The sequence below is a fragment of the Boleophthalmus pectinirostris genome, unplaced genomic scaffold, assembly GCF_026225935.1.
Source record: "Boleophthalmus pectinirostris isolate CB_2022bp ecotype Guang Dong unplaced genomic scaffold, ASM2622593v1 HiC_scaffold_10, whole genome shotgun sequence".
NCBI classification, from domain to species: Eukaryota; Metazoa; Chordata; class Actinopteri; order Gobiiformes; family Gobiidae; genus Boleophthalmus; species Boleophthalmus pectinirostris.
In genome coordinates, this window is record NW_026570971.1 from 7,027,274 (window position 1) to 7,045,186 (window position 17,913).

At 39.2% G+C, this 17,913-nt stretch overlaps 1 protein-coding gene and 2 non-coding genes across 4 annotated transcripts in view; all 3 read right to left on the reverse strand.

The window, feature by feature from the left end:
* cdin1 (CDAN1 interacting nuclease 1) overlaps nt 1-17,913 on the reverse strand; it is a 294,474-nt gene that overhangs the window by 124,437 nt on the left and 152,124 nt on the right. The gene's annotated exons all lie outside the window — the stretch shown is intronic.
* Nucleotides 16,583-16,654, reverse strand: trnad-guc (transfer RNA aspartic acid (anticodon GUC)). The gene has a single exon. It is a non-coding gene; the product is annotated as a tRNA-Asp (tRNA).
* On the reverse strand, nt 17,747-17,818 carry trnad-guc (transfer RNA aspartic acid (anticodon GUC)). Its single transcript has one exon. It is a non-coding gene; the product is annotated as a tRNA-Asp (tRNA).

The window sequence follows — 17,913 nt, forward strand, 5'->3', positions numbered from 1 at the left end:
GGAGATGGAGCCAGTAATGTAATTGAACTTTGATTCTTGAACTTTACGCAACGAACGCAGTGATACGAAGAAAATACGCTGTTTGTCTTGTGTGAGTAGAACCAGGACCGGGACTAAAACTGGACTAACATAAAACCCGAATTAAACAAGATTAAACAAGTTTGAATATTAGATTTAAAAAGCCCTTATTACACTATTTTCTGATGTTGTTATGTTGTTTCTTCATCACAAACAGACCTGGAGCTGTGTTTTTATTCACACATATTATATTTATATACCGTAAATTCCAGACTATAAGCCACAACTTTTTTCTCACACTTTGAACCCTGCGGCGAATAAAACGATGCGGCGAATATATTGACAGATTCTTTGTTTGGCACATTGTCTATTCATATGTAAGGTCTACGGTTTGGCAACACCGCAGATATGAGCAGCCTGAGTGCAGAAAACGACGCTGTTTGTGCGGTTACACATGGATCTAGGATTAACGTGAAGTTGTTACACTCGCTCGCGATATTGTCAGAGCACTCAAATAGTTTATTGTCGTGTGATAAAATAAGTTACGATACTAAATGAGCATTAGTGAGGGGGATACGTCTTACCCGTTTGTGTTAAATGACGAGAAGAAACGTCTCAAACTTCAGCAGCCGGACATACACTCAAACCTGATTGAGACAACTAACCCCGCCCCCGAGAGAGTCTGAAATCTGCTGAAATCCTCCAAGACGCTGACATGATACACACAGGACAGAGACTCTTTCCGCAGGAGACATGCGCAGTAGAGTAGTAGTGACGCATCGAGGAAGATGCTCGTTTGATTGTGTTTTGAACAGTTATTTTGCGCTTCATACACACACACGCTCTTCATGGAAAACACACGAAGAAATACAGATGATGCAGCTTTTAAGTTAAAGGCGATTGATGTGGCTGTGGAAGAAGGAAACAGAGCTGCTGCACGTGAACGCGACGTCAGTGAGTCGACGGTGAGATTTTGGCGACGGCAGCGTAACGAACTGACTCAATGCAAAAAGACGACAAAAGTTTTTAGAAGCAATAAAAGCAGACACCTGAATTTGAAAACGTTCTTGAAGACGTGGACACCTGTGGCTTATATTCAGGTGTGGCCTAAATATGTACAATTTAAAAATTTCAAATCAGGTGCACTCAATAGTCTGGAAAATATGGTATATTTACTTTGAGTTCTTCACTTAAACTGAAAACACTCTGCTCCTTCTTGTGACGTCCAGGGTTGCCACTCTTTTTCACTGACAAAATTTCAAAACTTTTCCATGACTTTTTCAGGACCTAAAGTGAATTTTCCATGACTTTACGGCACCTACATGTGTACTATTGAGCATACTTTTAGGACTAAATATGAAATGATAACCCATTCACTGCAACAAAACAAAATCTAGTCAAGTTAAGATGACTTGAATTAAGAAAGTTTTATCATGATTTGAGTACATTTCACTTTACAAGTAAAATTATCTACCAGTGGAACAAGACCTTTTGTGCTTATATATATATAAACTATATAAATATGAAAACACATCTTGCTACGCTTAAAATAAGAAAAACAACATCTTTTTGCACTTAAGAAACAAAAATTGAATGTTGCTTGAATGAAGAAAAACACACTTATTCCATCGGTAGATCATTTTACTTGTCAAGTTGAATCGCCTCAAATAAAGTCAAATGTTCTTAATTTAAGTCATTTTAACTTAAGTAAATATTGTTGGTTTTGTTTCAGTGTTCCACTCACCTTATGGTTTGATATTGTAGTTTTTTAACATTCAAAATCCTGTCAGTGCATTTATTGTCGTCTTTTTTAAACAAAAGGCGCAAACGTTCAGAAATAATCATAACAGTCTCATGATAACTTAATAGAACGCTGTAGTTGCGTGAAAGAGATACAAAAATTCCATGACTTTTCCAGGCCTGGAAAAAGACATTTGCAATTTCCATGAATTTTTCAGGATTTCCATGACCGTGGGAACCCTGGATGCCATGTGGTAATACAGTAAGTGCTCCTTTTCGCTGTTAAACTCCATACACCCTCTCTAGGATCATTTGAATGATTTACGAGATGTAGACAGACTAATAATAATAAAGAGTTACTCAGACATGAGTGAATGAAACAAAACACGAGTCCAGGTCTGTTTTTGATGAGGAAACATAAAGAACCTTTAAGCTTGATTTAAAATAAAGATCTTACACACTTTAAAGACATATTATTTAACTTTTAAGCCAACAAACTGACAAAACTAAAAGCATGTTTTTAGTAGTACTTACAAACAATGAAAAACATCAAATCATTACTGTGGGCGAGCTTGCATTTCCACAAACCAGACTCTTATTTGGCCTGCTTGTTTCAATGAAAATGCTGCTCCTTTAGGTTTAATATTCCATAATATGACATAATCAGAATCAGAATTTGTCATTTCTACAGGTGGTACGAGATACAATTTCCACAAGACGAGATGCGACACAAAATTGGATCTAAGACAACGAGACAAGACGAGATTTTGACATTATTTAGGCTATAATAAATACACTGTGCAATTCAGTTTCCAATTTTACCCTCACCATTTTTTATTTACTATTTAATACTTCTGCTGTCATTGTAGCTCTGCTTTTTGAGACCACAACTTCTCAAAAAAATTGAACTTGTCTCGTCTCGGTTTTTCAATCCAAACGTAAAAACACGAGGAAAAAATCTCTTGTGGCAGTTTTGTCTCTCGAGATCTTGTGGCGCGAGATCCTGTCCCGTCCCTTGTGATTTCAGCATAAAAATATTGTACGTCAAAATCAGTGCAGCCTAAAAACTTATCTAGCCTTCCTAAGCGCTGTGGAAAGATCTCTTCATACAGTTTGAGAATCACTTCAGTGTCCAAAGAAAGACGGTTGACGCAGACGGACTGAAATTCATATTTAGTCCGATTCCGATATTAAAAAGTCAGATGTACTCAAACACAAAAGTGACAATTCCAATTTTGTTTATTGCCAAATTTGACAGGTATGGATTATATGTCAAAAGTTATAGCAGAGTCATTTGCCGCTGGTTTACAAATCAGTTCAAATAAGTCCTGCTACATCTCACTGGAAGAGCAGATACAAGTTTGTCTTATTGAAATCCAGTACGACCGTAACGACACAACAACGGTCAGTTTTGCTTTAATATTTGGTTTTATTATTTTAGAAGAACTGATTGGTTCGTTTTTATTTCGATTTTGTGCCAAGAGAGAAACAATAACCATACACATAATCATACCGTATTTTCCGGACTATTAGGTGCTATGGATTATAAGGCGCACTGTCATTAAATGGTCTATTTTCAAACTTTTTTCACAAATAAACCGCACTGGACTTTAAATGAAATACAACAGTGTGATGGGTGAGTGGTTTTGTTTGTTTGTGGCGTTCACGGTGACTCTGGGCTTTGTTCAGTTGTGGCGTGTAGGGAGGGTGCTGTCTGGGACCACTGGATTGTCGGCGTGTTCGCAGTGACTCAGTTGTTCAGTCGTGTCTAGAAGCGGCACATTGCGCTCGCTTTTTCGGTTCGTTCCTCCGTTCCGTTCCTCGTCGGCGTGGAGTGATGAGTGTGTCTGTGGGTGTTTGTCGCCGTGCGGTCGCTGTCTGCTCCGTGTGTGTTTGCGTGCGCTGCGGCTTTGTAGTTTACTGAAGTCGTGCTGGGACACCGAGTGGATTCATGTATCTGGCTCGCTCTGGACTGTGGGGCGCGTAGTCGTTTTTTGATGTGGTTGGAGGCTTAAGAGTGCGTCCTATAGCCCGGAAAATACAGTATATTTATTTCATTTTTTTAAATATAGAGATTGTAGAACAGCTGAGATATATAGTTTATTTTGGATACTTTTTTTTTTCTACGTCTTATTTCAGGCATGTCCAAACTATGGCCCGGGGCCAAATGCGGCCCTCAGACAAATTTTTCTTGACCCTCAGGCTTCCAGGAGAATTGGCCCAAATTACCTTGCATCAATTAAAAAATATTATTTTTTACTGCAAGTTTTTTTTGAAAATCTACCTTGATAAAGCCAATATTTAATATTTAGGATCTTTTATTTTATATTTTAACGATCTTAGCATGATTAAAGACTCATTCTAACGTGTTAAACATGCACACATTTCAATTATTCCCTGTATTGAGCATCAGTCTGCTGCCCTCAATCGCCCCTCTGCTTCGTCTGTGTTTAGATATGTGGCCCTTGATGAAAAAAGTTTGGACATCCCTGCCTTATTTCATGTTGAAAGTTTATTTTATTCACAAAACTGCTCTAAGGTTCATATTTGTAACCTGTATTTATTTTCTATTTGAAAGTTTTGCATAAATTATCAATAGCAAAGTGTTTTTTTGAGAGAGAATTGCTGAATTAAAGCATCGTGTAACTAAAAAATAATTGTTTGAATAATCATGATTTCAATATTGACCAAAAATAATGGTGATAATGATTTTTTTCCATAATCGAGCAGTGCATGATTCTGAGGTTTGGTTGGTTTCAGTGTTATCATTTATCATCTATGTTTACGTCGTACTTTTAAATGCATTATCGTGACGGCCGAGCTCTGACAGGTTTTGGGGCAAAAGCAATTCCACTCTGATTTGGACTTCTCCGCATGTAAACGCAGTGAGCAAACGAACGGGCCCAATCCGAACTCGTAAACAAGTTTAGAGGTTTTAGAATCAACTTCTGCCGTGACAGTTTGGACAGTCTCTCCCGACTTCGCCTTTAACTCCTCTCGAATCCCAGCGAGGCCTCGACAAAGAAACCGCAAATGAAAATAAACCCAATGTAAACGTGTCCGATTCGCTTCTCGTCACCAAACTCCTGCAAACTCCAGAAGGCTCCAAAAGAGTTCACGGTTTTCAGTTGGGGTCTGAAAGGAGGAGAGGGGAATTGGGAGTGTCAGGTGGGACAGTGGATGGGACCCTGGTCACTCTGGGTCGGTTTAAATCAGGGCGGACGGCTCTATCCTGCTCCGGCCTCTGCTCTGCGGGGAGAGGAGGGTCTTGAAACGCACTGGGAGCATCGGAGGGACAGCGGCGTGGGGGAACATGGAGAGGAGCAGACAGGGTCAAGTCTGTGTTTTTAGTGAAGCTGTTACTGGACGTCAATTTCCGCCATTAAATAAAAAATAAAAGCCTCACAGAAAGTCATAATTATGAGTTTTAAAGTCATAATTACAAGCTTCCACAGGAATTCGACATTTATAGCATAAAGATAAAATGATAATTGTAAAACATAATAAAGCACAATGGGCCCGGTCAAGCAGAAGTAAACAACAAGGCCAAAAATTCAAGTTAATGCATCTGATATAAAAATGTATTCAACAGATACATATGTACTCTAGTTTATGAAACTGTTTACCTTTTTTCTGTACCATTTTTGGTTCTAAAGTTACATACGTTTTAAACAGACCATGTATGAAACATGGAACAAAAATTATTTCCCAAATTTCAAAGACCTGAAAATCATGTAAATAAATGGATGTATTTCATCATATCTTGTGTTATTCCATCTTTGAACTGTTGATGAAGGGACATGATTTATCATCATTATTACTATTGCTAATCAGCATAAATAAACAACTTTACAACATATAAATCATAACCACTAGAGCCACATCAGCCTGTTTGAGATCATAATGTGTTTAATGCAGCTTTGACACATTTGTTTACACTTTTAGAAACTAAACTTAAAACCGAGAGACCAGCCGAGAGTGTCTGGGGTGAAGGAAGTCTGGGAGTCCTTGCTTAGACCGCTGCCCCCCAACCTGGCCCCAGATAAGCGGAAGACAATGGATGGAAACTTAAAACCACATGGCTCATTTGCATAAACTATAAGCGCTGAAAAAAACACAAAAAAACTGCTCTTTCCTTGTGCGCTGATGCGGTTCAGCTTCTGTCGGACTAAAGGACACGACTCAGTGGAATATGAGTGTTCTTTCTGTGACAGAGGGATGTTGATGATGATGATGGTGAGTGTGTTCTGTGTGTGTCTCGTGTTGGAGATGGTTCATGTTTTCAGAGATCAGACGTGTGCAGGTTTAATGCAGCTCTTTACTTAACATCATTTCACTTTATTTATGTCGGTCACTTTATTTATTTTGGCTCCTGTTGTGATGAAAAGACTGAAAAGTGTTTGTCTTTTGGACGCATGTGACTCAACTTTATGTTGTTTTAACCGGGATACTGCGTTTACATGCACCATGACGAAACCGGGACACTCAAAAAAACCCGGGACGCTGAGAGGAACAGTGTCTCCAAGGAGCTAGAGCCCAAACGTGGGACTGTGAGGCACAACTCCAGTGTTTGTGTCAGACGCAGCTCCTCGTCTCCTTACACTACACACAGAAACCTACATTCAGTTTGTCGATTAAAAATGAACATAATCGATGAAAGTCTTAATGGTCAATTATCGATTAGTCGACTAATCAAGCCCATCCGTAGTGCGCACATGAGAAAAATTATCATGTGAGATTTTTTCCCCATTTGAATTGGACAAAAAAAGGTTAAGCGCCGGTGGTTTGCATCTTTTGAGACGTCGTACTTTCAAAAAGCTCTGCTAGAATGACAACAAAAATATTAAATGAAGTAAATACAAATTCTGAAGCCAACTTCAACAAAAATCGAACTATTTACATTTTAGAAATGATGTCAAAATCTTGTCTCGTCTCTTTCTCGTCGACACAATCTCGCGTCTCGTTTTGTGGAACTTGTGTCTAATCCCATCCTTAACAACCACATCATTTTGGAAACTATGTAATAATTAGGGGTGGGTTAATATACATTTTTTCTTCCCACTGCTTTTCTGTTGTTTACAATATATATGTAGTATTTGTATGATTATTGTTTATCTCTTGGCACAAACTCAAAATAAAAACAAATCAATCAATCAGTTTAAAGTAGGGCTATGGAAAGTCTGTCACCTGCTCGTCACCATAGAGAATTTTTTTTATTTTTTTAGCTTTTCTTGTATGTTTCAAAGTACGGTACTGTTTTCATTTTTTTTTATATATCACTTATAACTTCATACCGTAACTCTGCAACTGCAATTTGACAATAAATTTAGCAGCAATCCAAAAGGGCTCTTCATAATGTTTATAGACTTTAATAACATCCTGTCTCCAAACATAAGTTATGTCGTGCACTTTTAACCCTCGAACTTTCACCCAGTCTGTCTCCATTAGATTTCGGAAACGACGCTAACAATACTAATACTGGATTTTTTTCAGAGACCAAACATCAATGTAAGGATTTAAAGGGGAAAAAAATGGGACATATTTTTGCGAAACTAATAAAAATTCTACTTTTGATTTATTTGAACAACACTATATTACACACAAATTGACTCTTTCGTGAGCTTTAAGTCATGTCAGAATGTTGTTACCTCCTCAAAAACAGATCTGGGGTTGTGTTTTGTTTCATTCACACATGTTTGAGTAACTCTTTTTTATTAATCTGTCTACATCTCGAGCTCAAAATGCTCTGTTCCACCTCGTGATGTCATGAAGTGGTAGTTTTCAAGTTAACAGCTCCTTCTACTTTCAGGGCCTGTTCACCATTGCGGGTAAAAACGACAAAATATTTTATCGGAAGTCCTTTTCGTTTAGACGGTGACGGCGTTTTTGGGGCTTAAAAACGCAAAAATCTGAAACCAACCTCCAGAGTGTAAAAGTTGAATATGCTCCACCGTAGTGTTTCTGTCTACACTGACCAAGATGCAAAACTCTGGTCAGATCTGCTCAGGTCGTGTACACGTTTACGTCACATACACACAGTACACAGAAACAAACATGTCGGATCATCAGTTGCTCTAATAAACTTACAGGAGGCTCCCAACAAATGTCGAGAATCTGCAGAGTAACTATTAGTGAACAGAGAAGGATCTGCAATCACCTCTGTCAAATTCTGGATGCACCAGGTCGTCACAGGAGAGTCAGACGGACATGGACGAGACCTGGAGAACCAGTCGTTGGTGGGACAACTTTGTGGAAGGAGTCGCCGATGAAAACGCGTGGCACGAAAACTTCCGTATGTCCAAAAGACGCCCTCGTTGCTTTAAGTACAAGCATAATCAATCGAATTCCACACACTTTTGCGTCACCGTATGGACGCAGATTTCCTCCTGAAAGGCAGAATAAAAAGTGAAGACGCGACGCCACTTTTTGAGTCTTCTGTTCAGACCGTCATCATATAAATGTAGTTTAATTAAGTAGAGATTGGCAATTCCAGGGCTGAAATATTCCAAATGATTCTTGTTTTTGTGTTTATTTATTTCATTCATAAAGTATAAAAGGATATCAACAGTGTCACGACATCAAACATAGAAGAAATGAATGAAAAGGAGCAGAAAGCAGAGTCATTTTGCTTTAACTATCAGTGTCGATGTATTGTCTCCATACCTTCTAGTTAAAAGTGTATGGAGTTTAAAAACACAGTGGAGCACTTCCTGTATTACCACATGACATCAAGAGTTGGAACAGAGTTTTCAGTTTGAGAGAAGAACTCTGCGTTAACAAAACACAACTCCGGGTCTGTTTGTGACGAGGAAACAACATTATAAATCAAAAAATAGCGTAATATGGGTCCTTGAAATGAATTTTAAATGAGCGAATATCAAGTCATAAATATCCTCCCCCTCTGCACTTAAACTCTCCCTCGTTCAGATTATCTCCTCCTCGTTCTCGGGAAGGATCAGGTATCAGAGCTCCTGCGATGAAAAGTTGCGTCCGCACAAAGAATGAATCAGAATTAGGCTCGTATCTCCACCCGAGCCCGAGCGATCGTACAGAGGAACACTTGTTAGAGATAGAGCAGCACAGATTATAAAGGGTTTAGAGTAGACGTGTGTGCGCTTTGGGAATTATTAAAATGAAGAGATGTCCTTTAAGTTTGAAACTGATAACACTTTTTGAAACTTTACAACAAATTTGCAACAATAGATGAGTACGCCAATAATAATATACGGATGATTTCACTGTCAATCACACCAAAATGTCTTAAAAGAAATCTATTATTAGGAAATACCCTGCATGTTCAACAATAAAACACACTTTCGAAAGCGAGAGCCTCAGTGTGATGTCACAGAGATAAAGGTTCAGTCAGTTGAGTGTGTGAACTCATATAAATATCTTGGATCACTCATTGATTCAAAATTGAGTTTTGACGATAATTGTTCTGTTGTGTGTAAAAGAGGCACCAGCGCCTTCACTGTCTGAGAAAGTTTTCCTTTTACCATGTAGACAGAATCACGATGACACTGTTTTATAAGCCATTTATGGAATCAGTTTTAACGTTTTCATTGGTCACATGGTTTGGGAGCTTTTCTGCTAAAAACAAGAACTCCCAGAATGAGTTGGTTAAATGGGCGAGTTTGGTGATTGTTCATCCTCAGAGCCGCTGGACTCTCTGTACTCGAGACACTTACAGACGACGTCCCAGAATATTTTAAGAGACGTGCAACATCCACCAAGCTCAGAGTTTCAGCTGCTTCCCTCTGGTCAGAGGTTTTTAGTCCCAAGATCTAGAACAAATCGTTTTAAAAGGAGCTTCGTTCCGGCTGCTGTCGTATGTATGAATAAACTGTAATCTATTTATCTAAAATTGTGTGTTCTTAACATATTTAATATTTATTGTGATTTTAGCCAAGCGTGATGGATGAATTTAACTAATTGTTTATGGAACAAACTATTCTGCACTGGAGCACTGTAACACTTTATTTTGTAATTGTGTTTTTATACGTGTTCTATGGATGAATGAAATGTGAAATGTGGAACCTGTCTCTCAAATCTGCAAAGCAAATTTACCTACGGGTACGAATAAAGCAACCTAACCTAACACATCAGTGAAACGGAGGGCGTTCAGTACACAAAAAAGGACAGAATCTGAGAAGGAAATAGCAAAGGCGAAACATGAGCAATAAAACACAAAGCAGAACAGGAACAACTCCAATCAGCTGTTTCTGACCACTGTAAAAGAGAGAACCTAGTTATGGACTGGGACGGAGAGGACATCACTGGGATAGAGGAAAACAAACATAGTCGCTGGATTAAAGAGGCAATCCAACTATGGAAACGTGCTCACAGGACGATAAACCGGGACGAGGGGCTTTTTCACTCTCACACACCTGGGATACTGTCCTGAGGAAGTCGGACTGTAGATGGCGCTGTCATCCTGCCTCCTACGGTACGAAGCCAGCGCCAAAAACTGTAAAAATCAGCTGAGCGACACGTCACAGCAACATCACGAGATTGAGGAAGACCGTGAATGAGCAGTCGAAACTGTCAGGTATGAAAACCAAGTCTTGGTCTGAAAAAAAGAACCTAATAACATAAATAATTGGAAGACCAAATGAACCTCATTGGTAGGGATGTAACAACAACCAAAATATCGTGATATCGTATGGTCAAAGTTCTCACAATAATATTGTGGACCATCACAATATATGGAATTACAAGTCTCTTTGCTTAAATTAAGAGTTATGGTGCAGCAATAGACAAAAAAGACAGAGGGAACTACATAGACCATGATCCTTTGTTCCATTTCAGTGCAGACTACAAGAAGAAATAACAGTTCTAAGCACTTTTAAGTCTTAGTTCTTTGGATTAAGTCTCGTCAAGGCATTTTAAGAGGAAAAAGTAGAAAATATCGCAATAAATATCGTACCATGAGATGTATATCGAGAAAAAATCGTACCGAGAGATTTGGATATTGTTACATCTCTGAGCCTCCCCACCATATCGTGAGCTTTCCCATGATATCGCAATAAATATCGTACCGTGACGTTCATACCGTGACAATATCGTATCGTCAATGACTACATGTAGATCTATTAGTTGAGGTATAAAAGTGGTTCTATCATGTAAAATTGACTCTTGTGAGCTTTAACCAGGACCAACCAGGACCGAGGACCGAACAAGGCCTAGGTCTTTCCTCTTCCCTCACTCATCTTGTTGATTTTCTTTCTCCTCAGTCTCATGACAGTTTTCCGAGATACTTCCCGGCTCTGCTTCCATAGTTTCCGTAGTCTCCGTAGTCTCCGTAGTTTCCGTAGTCTCCGTGGTCTCTGCACATAGGCTAAGGGAATGTGCAAATAATTATAACTAAAACTGCACATAGGCTTAGGGAATGTGCAATAATTAATAGAACAGAAGAATGCAAGGGTTTGCCTGTTAAGGATAATTTAAGCGTCCTGTTGGTGCGTCACTCGTGGTCATACTGGTCTCATATTTACTTTGTTTTATGGTGTTTGTTTATGTGCTGCTTTTGTGTTGTGTCGTCCTGTTTTTTGATAAAACATGTTACCCCCCTGTCCCAAGACAAATTTCTCCCATGGGAGACAATAAAGGATTATCTTATCTTATCTTAAGCCATGTTAGAATGTTGTTAATAGGGGTGTGCAAGCATACCAAAATATCAATATATCGTATAGTTTAATGTGATGATACAGTATCGATATCGTGGGCTGCTGTATCGATACATCGCCAAGAGTATTTTTTGGTATATTTTACTAAATTATTTTGTTACAGCTACAGTTTTGTCGCTTGTTTAGAGGAAGGAAACTTGTGACACATTTGACATTTTCACTGTTTTGATGATTAAAATGTTTGTGTTTCATATGAACTTTGCACAAGAAGTGGATTAACAAAGACTTTTAGTATCACAGCCACGATTTAGCCTTTATTTTTTACTTGTATTGAATGATAAGCTCACTGTATCGAGACATGTATCATATCGTGGCCTATGTATCAAGATATGTATCGTATCGGCAACTTCTTAATGACATTCAGCCCTTGTTGGGACAGTGTTCTGAAGTGGGACTGACTTAGCATAGAGAGCAAAGGGAGGGGACTCTTATCAAACATGTTAATATGTTGTACTGTATTGAATCGATTTGAAATATATCATATCGAATTGAAAGTGCACTTTATCGACATACTGTATGCATCGTATTGACAACTTCTTCATGATACCTAGTCCTACTTATTAAGAATGCCAACAATACTAATACCTACTAATACCTAATACTAATATTTTTTCAGAGATTAAACATCACTGTAAGGATTTAATGGAAAAAAATTAGGCATATTTTTGCAAAAGTAAAAAAAAAAAAAAATTACTTTTGATTTATTTGAAAAGTCTTATATTAACTTTAAGAAATGTTAGAATACTGTTACTCATCAAAAAACAGACCTGGAGTTGTGTTTTGTTTCATTCACATGTTTGAGTAACTATTTATTATTAATCTGTCTACATCTCCAAAGCTCAAAATGTTATGTTCCACTCTGTGATGTCATGAAGCGGTAGTTTCCTTTAAAGGTTGTATGGAGGATTTTTTATTTTTTTTGTTACAAATTGTCATTGAAAGTTTAAAATACCATTACAGAGACGCAGCAGCCTTGTAATTATGATGACCAAAAAAAAAGAATGAAAATCTATCAACTGTGGACGTAGTGAGGCCAGATAAACATCAGCCAATAGAAAACAAGGCTCCCTCTTTATCTATTGGCTGTTAGGTCGTCAATCAAACTCCCTACATTTCTAGTGTAACTGACTCGACGGCGTGCGGGGATTACATGGTTTACGCAGCGGTTCTTAGATGTTTTTTCAAACTGTTGCTTCCTCACAATTTGCACAATGTTTGTTGCGATGGCGGACGAGAATCTACGACCAGTTCGCCGCAAAAGAAAGTCTGTTTTTGAGGTCGCCGAAAGAAGAAGAGAAGGGGAAAAGGAACGAAGACAAACTGAGGTGATTTTTGGAGATTCCTTCCAGCGATGGCGCGAATGAAGCAGACGAAGGGTCTAAAAACTGATCCGTCGATCTCTAAAATATTTCTGGACAGGTCTGTAAACAAGCGTGATTTCTAGAGTAAGGAGGCGGGAGGAGGTGTTTCTACTGAGGAGCTGTGGAGGAGGAAGGTGGTGTCACTCATGCACAACATTTGAAAAAGGCCTGTCGCTGTATTTCACTTCCCTTAAAAAAATCCTCTATACAACCTTTAACTTCAGTTCAGCAGAAAGAGACAAAATCCTGGGCTGAAACTTACCAAATGATTCCAAATTCCAATAAAATTTCCCATTAAAATCCAAAAATGCGTGTAAATATATGGTTTAAGTATTTAATTTATTAATTAATTTTGTTACAATTCATATTACAGGCGTGTTTCATCGAGGTAGGGTCCACAGCAAGATGAAAAGTGTAATTCTGGTCAGATCTGTGACGAAAGATTAGAAAGGTTTTGTGTTTTTAATGTGTAAATGAAACAAAACACAACTCCAGGTATATTTTTAATGAAGAAACAACTTTAAAAATAGGTCAGAAAATATGGTAATATGGGCCCTTTAAGCTATCAGGCAATCAGAGCAGAGGGAGACGTGAAATCCAAACCAGACCAGACCCCAGGACCGAGGATTCAGGCAGGAGGAGGAGGAGGAGGAGGCCGGGAGGAAGGGTCACCCCCCCCCAAAACGCCTTTTAAGCCGTGCCAGGCCAGCGGGGGGAAAAAACTTGTATCTCTTTCAACATTTCTGCAGACAACCCATCCGAGAGACTGAATAGTGAAATATGAAGCAGCAGAGTTCAGTAAAAACGAATGTGCGCTCGTGAGGGAGTCCACTTCGCTCACGCACACGGTCACTATGGCAACAAGGAGGAGACGCGAGCAGAGCCAAAGAAAATAAAAGTATAACCGTGAGCAAATATTTAAAGAAACATTAATGTAACACTGAACGGTCAAAGGTGAAAAGGTAAAAGCTGGGTGGATCACGTAGACAAGATAATTGTTTGGAAGCCATGTTATAATGTTATTACCTCATCGAGAACATACTGTACCTGCAGTTGTTTTGTTTCATTCACACATGTTTGAGTCATCCTTTATTATTAGTCTGTGTACATCTGCAAAGCTCATAATCCTCCGTTCCACCTTGTGATGTCATGACGCGGTGGTTTTCAAGTTTACCTTTTGTTCAGTAGAGATTGGAAATTCCGGGTATGAAACTAGGGCTGAGTATCATTAAGAGGTCGGCGATACGATACATATCTCGATACAGTGCACTTTCAATTCAATACGATTCAATACGATATATTTTAAATCGATTTGATATGATTCAATAAAAAATATTAGCTAAATCATGGCTATGAAACTTAAAGTTTTTGTTAAGCCACTTCCTGTGCCAAGTTCATATGAAACACAAACATTTTACTCATCAAAACATTGAAAATGACAAATGTGTCGCATAAACAAGTTTTCTTCCACTAAACCAGAACAAAACTGTAGGTCTGTTGCAATAACTGCAAAAATGAATCATCGCGGTACTAAGAGGTCCATCCTGATCACTGCACGTGACCAATGTGACCCGACCCAGAGTCCTGCACGGGTTCATTTTTAGAGAGTGGCTGAGTGGCTAACACTCATGCCTCACAGCAAGAAGGTTCCTGGTTTGATCCCTGGGTCGCCAGAGCCTTTCTGTGGGGAGTTTGAATGTTTCTCCCCGTGTCTGGATGGGTTTCCTCTGGGAGCTCTCCCCATCAACCCAAAACAACTACACAGGTCTCCAAGAACAGCTGATAGTCAAGGTCAGTTAAATACAATCAATCAATGAACCTGCCCAGGGCTAGTGGCAAGACACTTCACCCTCATTGCCTAATATGAAAGTGGTGCCAACGGTCCCTCCGACCACCACGAGAGACCGTTGGCGTCGATTGGCATGGCAGCTGCACCTCTGTCAGTCTGCCCCAGGGCAGCTGTGGCTACAACAGTAGTTTACCATCACCACGTATAGAGTGAATGAACAATATACTGAATGTAATGCTCTGTAAAGTGTCTTTGTGATAAAAATGTCTGTGAAAACTGCTATATAAATAAAGACTTGCTTACTTTTCTTACCAAACTTTCCTAGTTTTCTAAAAAAAAATAAAATAAAATAAAATTCCACTTATAAGTTTCTTGGTTTAAATGAGTAGAGAGGTTTTGATGATTCTCAGATTTTCACTTAATTTGGTAAAAAAAAAAAAATCTGAAATTTTCACTTAATTTGGTGAGATTATTCTGAAAACAGATAATTACATTATGTTCAATTACAGTATTAAACTGTATTTGAACTAAACATTTATAGGTTATTGTAGACTTTGGCTCTGGCTATGATGTTATACAAATGTGTGGGAATATTTGATTGAGCGACACATTCAATAATTCTGAATTGTAGATAGTTTGTTTTTTTTAAACCTTGTGACCACAGTGTCCGAAAAACACCAACATTCTTCACCCCGACATTTATCTTGCATTTCAGGAATAAACTTGTGAGAGGAAGTGTGGGGCAAGGTGATGTCGCGGACAGAAAAAAAAAGACAACCAAAAAAAAAAAACGAGACCAAAAAAATGGAGGGATTGGTGTGTGCTAAAAACACCACAAGGTTAGCTGAGGGACAGTGGGCCTATAAACAGCCCTGTGTCTGGGTTATCTGTGAGGAAACACTTATCAGCAGCCTGCAGCCCGCCCAGGTGACGGATGGGCCTCTGTGGACCTGCATTATCTGCCCACACAGCTCCTCACGGCAAATACAAAGGCACAAATATGACGCTTTGTCTAACGCACTCTCTGGGATAAATATTCTACAGGCTGAGTCGTGTACGCCGACGCCAGCCCGAGATGGAAGAGGTCGTAAGAGAAGAACACTGGGAAGAGTTTGGAGTTTTGGGAGACTTTGGAGATGGTGCAATGTGGGGATTTGAGGATTTGTTTTGGGGGATATACACTGTACTAAAACTAGGGATGGGTGGCACGTCGTATTGGCTGATATTCATACATTTTTTGACGATATTGATACATTTTTTGTGTCCAAAGTGCATCAGATTTGTCTTTCTGAACTGACTCACGAGTAAAAATTTTAGTAGAAGAGCGATATATGGCTGTATGTTTACACAGTCATGTAACAAATGATTTTATATTCCAGATAAATACATTTGGTTATCATTTTCATCAGCTGTAACTAAAACAGCCATTTCTACATTCAACCAAACAGTGTCCATACATAAGAATCAGGACCCTTTGACCACTAGGGGCCTCCAGAGAGCACAACCGTACTAACTCAAAACTGCACAGAACAGAAGTCCAGATTTATTTTTATCCGTGACACAACAATCCATGCAAAATGCAAACAGATTTTTTGAGTGATCAGAGAAGACGAGTTTGGGTTAATGGATGAGTACTAAGCACTAACACGGATAAAGCAAAACTCCAGTTATGTTTTGTTTTCTGATCAGTTAAATATTAAAATAATAAGTCTGAGAACAGGCAGTACAGTACAGTATGCTGCTTATTTGTCAGTGCTAGACACATTTATTGTGGTAAAAATCTGATATTCTGCTCGACCGACCCTGGCAGTGCCCTTGAAGAATTCCCTGCAGCTCAGTTTTTGGGCTTTAAGTCTGAGCTGAAATACTGAAAATAGTTTAAAACCACTTAACATGCCCAGTGTTTTGTGTCACAACTGAGTAACTGCATAAACTGTCCACAGCACCTGTTGTAAAAGGACTCCAGAGGGGAAAAAAAGACAGATGTCCTCCCCGTCGGGGAATTGAACCCCGGTCTCCCGCGTGACAGGCGGGGATACTCACCACTATACTAACGAGGAAGGTGCCCTCAGCCACTGTGCAGACAGAAACTGAAACTGAAAGTAAACGCGTCTATGTACAGGAAATAAAACCACACAACAGTTCACTCCTGACTGTAGACAGTTAGACTCAGTCAGATAAAAGACAGTGACTTACAGAACCCTGTCAGAACCGAAGAAGCGTCTTGGATGAGTGAACATTTCCATTCCATTTCACTGAATTAAAGGTTGTATGGAGGATTTTTTTTTTGTTTCAAATTGTCAATGAAAGTTTAAAATACCATGACAGAGATGCAGCAGCCTTGTAACTGTGATGACCAAAAAAAAAAAATTATGAAAATCTATCAACTGTGGACGTAGTGAGGCCAGATAAACATCAGCCAATAGATAACAAGGTTCCCTCATTTTCTATTGGCTGTTAGGTTGTTAATCAAACTCCCTACGTTTCTAGTGTAACTGACTCACTGGCGCGCAGGGATTATGTGGTTTATGCAGTGGTTCTTAGAGGATTTTTTAAACTGTCGCTTCCTCGCAGTTTGCACAAAGTTTGTTGCGATGGCGGATGAGAATCCACGACCAGTTCACCGCAAAAGAAAGTCCGTTTTTGAGGTCGCTGAAAGAAGAAGAGAAGGGAAAAAGGAGCGAAGCCAAACTGAGGTGATTCTTGGAGATTCCTTCCAGCGATTGCACGAACAAAGCAGACGAAGGGTCTAAAAACTGACGCGTCGGTCGCTAAATTATTTCTAGACAGGTCACTTCTGAACATGCAGTGGATGTAGACAAACGTGATTTCTAGAGTAAAGAGGTGGGAGGAGGTGTTTCTACTGAGGGAAATGTGGAGGAGGAAGGTGGTGTCACGCATGCACAACATTTGAAAAAGGACGGTCGCTGTATTTCTTTTCCCTTAAAAAATCCTCTATACAACCTTTAAGTTTTCTTTTGCTCCTTACCAGTTCCGGTTGCATAGTAGTTACGTAAAACAATCACTGAGTTTTCAATTTCTATAAATATTATGGCCCAAAACTACAACAATCTATTTTTACCTGAAATCTGTGTCACCAGAGAACTGCAGCTGTTGAAATGACAGATAAGAAGGTCATAAAGATATGTTTCCTCCCCGTCGGGGAATTGAACCCCGGTCTCCCGCGTGACAGGCGGGGATACTCACCACTATACTAACGAGGAAGGTGCCCTGAACCATCGCACCCTCACTGGAAAGGGTTAATTTAAAGCGGAAGTCGACTTCCTGTTGAGTAAGAACAAAGGTCCCACTGATCATT